The sequence below is a fragment of the Mastigoproctus giganteus genome, chromosome 4, assembly GCF_048544385.1.
Source record: "Mastigoproctus giganteus isolate SK-2022 chromosome 4, ASM4854438v1, whole genome shotgun sequence".
In the NCBI taxonomy this organism is placed as follows: Eukaryota; Metazoa; Arthropoda; class Arachnida; order Uropygi; family Thelyphonidae; genus Mastigoproctus; species Mastigoproctus giganteus.
This window is the reverse complement of record NC_143578.1, coordinates 98502662-98508661: the sequence shown is the minus strand read 5'-3', so window position 1 is coordinate 98508661 and position 6000 is coordinate 98502662.

Genomic DNA, 6000 nt, shown 5'->3' with positions numbered 1-6000 from the left:
ATGTGCGACTTTTTTAGGGGTGCGATTGGCCCGTTTCATGCAACACAACGCCACTGCACATAGCGCTCACGTGGTGGAGGAATATCTTGAAATAAAAGACATCCAACGACAGCCGTGGCCAGCACCAGATCACATTCTTAAATCCGATCGAACATGTTTGGGATGCCCTTGGGAGTCGCATTGCACGACGACAGCCATCTCCTCGGTCATTTGGTGAGCAAAGGTCTGCACTGATGGTAGAATGGGATTTGTTGCCACAGAATCTTGTAGACACCCATATATCGAGCACTGTGAGGCATGTTTAGCCGTTGGAGGGGATTGTACGCAGTACGATGTCATATTCTACTATCACGAAAGTAAAAACTACGATTTAATCCCATTTCTAGAACTATTAGAAGTCTGAATGTTGTGGGCCTTTTATGCGAATTTTATTACATTAACTTTATTTTATTAATTTTATACAAAGAACATATAAAATTTCAGTATATAGGGCATGTTTTTTTTCCCACTATTATATTTTTATCTTAAAGAGCAAAAAGTCATGTAACTTCCTTAAGTTTTGTACATCGTGAAAAAAAAACACTACAATAACCTAATAAGCAGTTTCGCGAAAGCTGCTTAAGTTATTTCTCAGCATAGTTGTCGTAGGCGTAGTTCATCTCCTCTGTTATTCAGACAGTGGCACATACGAAAATCACAATGGCAGTGTTCACTTCAGCATACACTACTGAAACTGATGTATGCAGGCACGAACTGACAACTTTATTCTTTCCTAAGAATTGTCAATAAATGATAGTTCTGATTATTATATAAGTAATTATATTCTTGTTTGAACGATATTGTGTTACTTAGAGGAAAAAAATGTGTTCATACAAGTTTTGCAAAACAATTGATTGCGTGAACTAGTCTGTTCACAGTTTCGATTTCTAAGCAACGAAATATGGGAAATACTAATTCATCCTCTGTCATGCTATCGGAAATCTAGAAACAGTAATGGCAACCCTCTGAAACTACAATACATCTGTCTAATACATTTAACACGAACACAGCCTAACGATTGTGAACACAGTTGGATCAGTCTAACCGCTGATGTCAGAACAGTGGAGGTAGATGAGCCACGCCCACAACCTTCCTTTTAATATAATTTTTTTCCTATTTAATTTTTACGAAAGCAAAAGTTGTGGCTTCTGCAAGAAAGGTTATGGTCAAATTGGTCATCACTTTTTTCTTTTTTTTTTATTAATCCACCCCCCTACCCTCATTCAATCCCTTGGCCTGTATTGACCTCTCTTTCAAGACGACTGACGCCCAGGGGGTCAATATTGATCCCGTTGGGGGATCTGGGCTAGACTGTTCCATGAAATATTTTTGTTATTTCATCCGGGTGTTCAAGAGTCTAGTTCTTAACACTAAAATCAGCACTGGAATTGCCCTACGTGCTAAACCTTTCGCTCAATGAAGTTGAATCAATCAGCACACCAGAACCAAGTTACAGATAAAAATCTGATTTTGGATACAACTGACAGACTAAAAGTTATTCTCTATTACGAGAGGAATTCTAAACTGTTTTCAACATACTTGCTAACTGCGGTGAATCAATGCACCTTGTTGTAATGTCAATCTAGTTGGTGGAGTCCCTTCAAATACATTCACTAGATTCGAGTTAACTGTTTCACACTGATTATTGCAAATTATTTCCCCCATAGTAATCAGTGTGATTATTATGGGGGAAAGAAAATAGCGTTACAGTATTAGAATCCATCTAAAAATATTTTAATCATATAATTTGATCTGCGTATTAGTCTAATAAAATAGTTTTATTTATATATATACTGATGCAAAGTTGATAATTTGAAATATCGTACAGTGTGAATATATTTATTTTATGATAACCTCAGTAGGAATTTGTTACCCTTGTTAGGAACTGTCTGAATATGAACAAATTTCCAAGCAGAAGGAAAAATACCGGTGGAATAAGAAAGTGTAAAAAGGCGACACAGAACAGAAATAAGCTCAGGTTTTGAGAACAAATAAAGAAAAAACATCGGAACCTGCAGCTTTCTTAGCATCAAGATTGCTTAAAATAATTTATATTTATTAATGATATTGATGAAGGTATATCAGGCTTAATGTCTAAGTCTGTAGATGACACAATGGTTAGCAGGGTAGTTAATGATAGTAATCAGGGTAAGCTACTGCAACAAGAACTAAAAAAAGTTAGGCAGTGGATTAAGAAATGGTAGTTAAAGGTTAACATGGACAAAGGCATGGTACTGCATATGGGTAACCAGTAATACCAAATTAACTTAATTGTGTGGTACTACACTCAGGATAGTGGAAAATAAAAAGACCTGGGGGTAGTTGTGCAATCACAGATAAAGTTCTCTAAGCAGTGAACTATACAGGAACTTGACTAGCAGTATAAAAAGTAGTTGTCCCAATGGTTAGGCTGCATATTCAGTACTGTATACAGGTCTGGAGGATTTGTTTTAGGAAGGATGTAGGTGTGCTGGAACGGGTGCAGAGAAGGGCAACGGGATTGGTGAAGGTAAAAAAAAAAAAAAAAAAATGGTGGCCTTACCAAGAAAGGCGGCTACTGTAGCCGAGTGGTCATTCGCGCGGGTGCACAAGTACACGTGTCTTGAGTGACAGGAGTTAGAGTCTGTGACTGCTAAATATGGTGCTATTTCTTGTATTCTGTCTATCTTGTGAACTCCTCTGACTGTTTGGTCGTCCCGGAATATAAACAGAAAATTTATTAAATTTATTTATTTAAAGGTTTCAGTTCGGTAAATTGATTGCAGTGTCTGGAGACAAGGCAATGAGGTGTTTATGGCTTTGAATGGATTAAACAAGCTCAATGCTGATAGCATGCTTCCTCTTGCTCAGACTACACACATGAACGGGCATAAATTCAAATTGAGAAGGATGGTTGCAAGTTGATGTGCAGAAGTTTGCTGCTTTCAGCCAGCGAGTTGCAGATTGTTGGAACAAACTTCCATCTGTTGTTGTGGAAGAGGATAGTTGAAATAAATTCAAGGAAAAACTGGAAAAGTTATTGGAGAGAATGGACAGATAAGTGTGTTTTTTTTTTTTTTTTTTGGCTGATGCTTTATAAGTTTTCTTTCCTAAATCATTTGTCGCTACTAATACTCTTCTGACATCCTTTTGACGGAAACCCACGAGGCACTGAGTGGAGTGACTGGGAATGGTGGAAGGTTGTTTACCTATAAGTTTACTTTACGTAGAATACAAGAGTTATAAGAAAAGTAGGATGCTAGTAATTTGGCTTTATCTTTAGCTAAAATCATTGGGTGTTAAGAGAGGTGAGAGTAGAGATCGGCCAAAGTTGCGGCCAAAAGCTTTGAGCGCGTATACCCTTCCAACGCCGTATTTATAAAAGGGGCTGATGCTATACCTTGCAATAATTGTCTGATGCAAGAGAAGCGTTATGTGACGCTTTGCTTTTACAAAAAAAATGATTGTAATCAAACAATATGTTATACGTTTCACTACAAATGTGAATTTTTTTTAAGGTGATGCAGTTTTTTTGTCCGCCACTGTACATTCGAATGATTCATCACAGCCTTTTTATATCCCTTTTCGATTTTAATCCAAGGGCAAAACGGGGATGAAGTATTTCTCTATATGCCGTTGGATAAAAATTAAATTTATTCACTTACGTTTAGTATCGCCATTCAAATGATCGATCGCATCCTTTTTAATCCCTTTCCGATTTTAATCCAAGGGTAAAAGAGAAACTGTCGTTTCCCCCTCCCCCCGATGCCCTTGTTTAAGAATCAGAAACTACGATTGCAATTCACAATTATCTCCATTAGACAAAGACACGCACACATCTGTGAGTCATTTAAATTGCCATATCTCCATTCAAATGATCTATCACATATTTTTGTATATCCCTTTCTGATTTTATTTGAAGGGTAAAAGGATGAAAGAGTATTCCTCTCTACGCCACTGTATAAAAATTGGAAACTACGATTCACAATTGCTGTCTCCCCATTACATACGCATATGTCATGCAGTAAGCTCATATCTGAAGTTACTATATCCACAAGCTTGACGTAAGGCATAGTGATGTACCCCAAATACAGCAAGTAAGCCATACTTTCTGTAATTAAAAAGGCCACAAAGGCTGGAAATTAAAAGGAATTAACCTGGATATTTAAATGTCGTTCTTCCGTTAAACAATTCCGAGTTATTCTTATATTTAAGAAGGAGCTAACGCACACAATCATATTATACTTTGTATAAATTTCTATCCTATTTATTTGTAAGATGAAAAGGTGCTCATTTGATTATAAAAATAAGGTAGGAGGAACTCTCTTAGTTTATTACAAAAATCTCGACTTAATTTAGTTACCACAGAATTAAAATATTTTATGGAAGCATACAGTTGCCGAAAAATCAATTCACTTCCAATCAAAAGAATTACATTATATTATGTAATTAAACAGTTTTTTCCTAATACATAATTGATATGCTCCAAGAATATGTTCAGTAATTTAAGAAACTTATAAAGATTCAAATTAGAATGTAACAAATATATGAAACGCTAGTGAAGAGCCATGTAAAGTTCATTATTAATTTATCTAGTTAGCATTTTCCAAAGAAAATGCTAACAAAGAAACTACTAATTTGTATATACTGTGTTTATATCTGAATTCTTCATGCAAAATATATAATTCTTTAAGAAAGCTGAAGTTTTCTCTTCATATCACTATCACACAATAGGAAGAGTTGTGCCTATCTTTGTTTCTTGATAGAACATGAAAACCGCAAATAAAACAGCTAAAAATAGGGGGGGGGGGAGAAAAAATATTCTCTTGGGGATTCTAGTTAAAAAGTGGGTTTGTCCCCAAAAAGTTAGTTCTAGCCTGCAAAACATAAACATGGTAAAGGAGGAACTTTATAACAATTTTATTTATTCAAAGATTTGAACAAGAGACTACGAACCCCTATACCGACTCCCACTGTTCATTACGGATATAAAATCTCAAAATCCTCATTTTCACTCGTGGAAAGACTGTGTAAAAAGTATAATTGAAGATCCTCTTAAACCAGGGGTTAACTTTTGTTCATCTGAGGGACAAATGGCAATTTCATAAACTACCACTGCCGTCTGTATATTTGCGAACTATCCCAAAATGCTGGTAAAAAAAATTAAAATTCGATTACAGGATTGCTGCTAGTGCCATTGTAAAATCATGTTCCTCTGCAGTTCAACTAAAAAATTCTATAGTCTATGGTTTATTTTTTGGAATCAAAACTTTTAATGCCACATATTACTGGAAGGAGTGCTGATGCATAAAGTGTCGTCAATTACTGTACATATGATTCATAACGAATTTATAGCGACTGCTCAATGTCCACTGCCAAATTCTTGCTCTCAGTGCAGATGCGGCATTACCCGACTAACGGCGCAAATAACATATCTGTTGTAACTGACCCATCTTGTCAGCATACGGAATCTTCCAACGATGATTCTTCCTCTGTACGCACCAGACTTAAGGTAGGTCCTATGATCAAAATGTCCTAGTGAAGAATGATGTGGTAAAACCACGGTTGCTTTGGCTGCCAATACAGTTATTATACTCACCGTCTTTCTAGACTTTTCGAATCCTTTCAATAACGAGACGCTTTCATGAATTTTTCACACTGTTACCATGTTAGCTGGTTTGAGTGAAAACAAAGTTTCTTGTTCTAGAAATTGTTTTTTTTTCAACCAACTAAACAGGCAAACTGACCAGAGGTCACGCGCAATTTACCGACAAAATATACTTTGGTGTGTGAAGTACCACTTAGTATTGGTAACTCGCAATTTAAGTTTTTTTTTTTTTTTTTGTTTTTTTAATTTTGGTGCCTGCACATCATATTCGAATAGGCATGTCTGCACTCCCCCCGTTAACAAAATATGGGCTCTGTCGTCTGAAATACAATGGACAACTACTTCTCACCATGCTCAATGTTTGGATAGCAAAT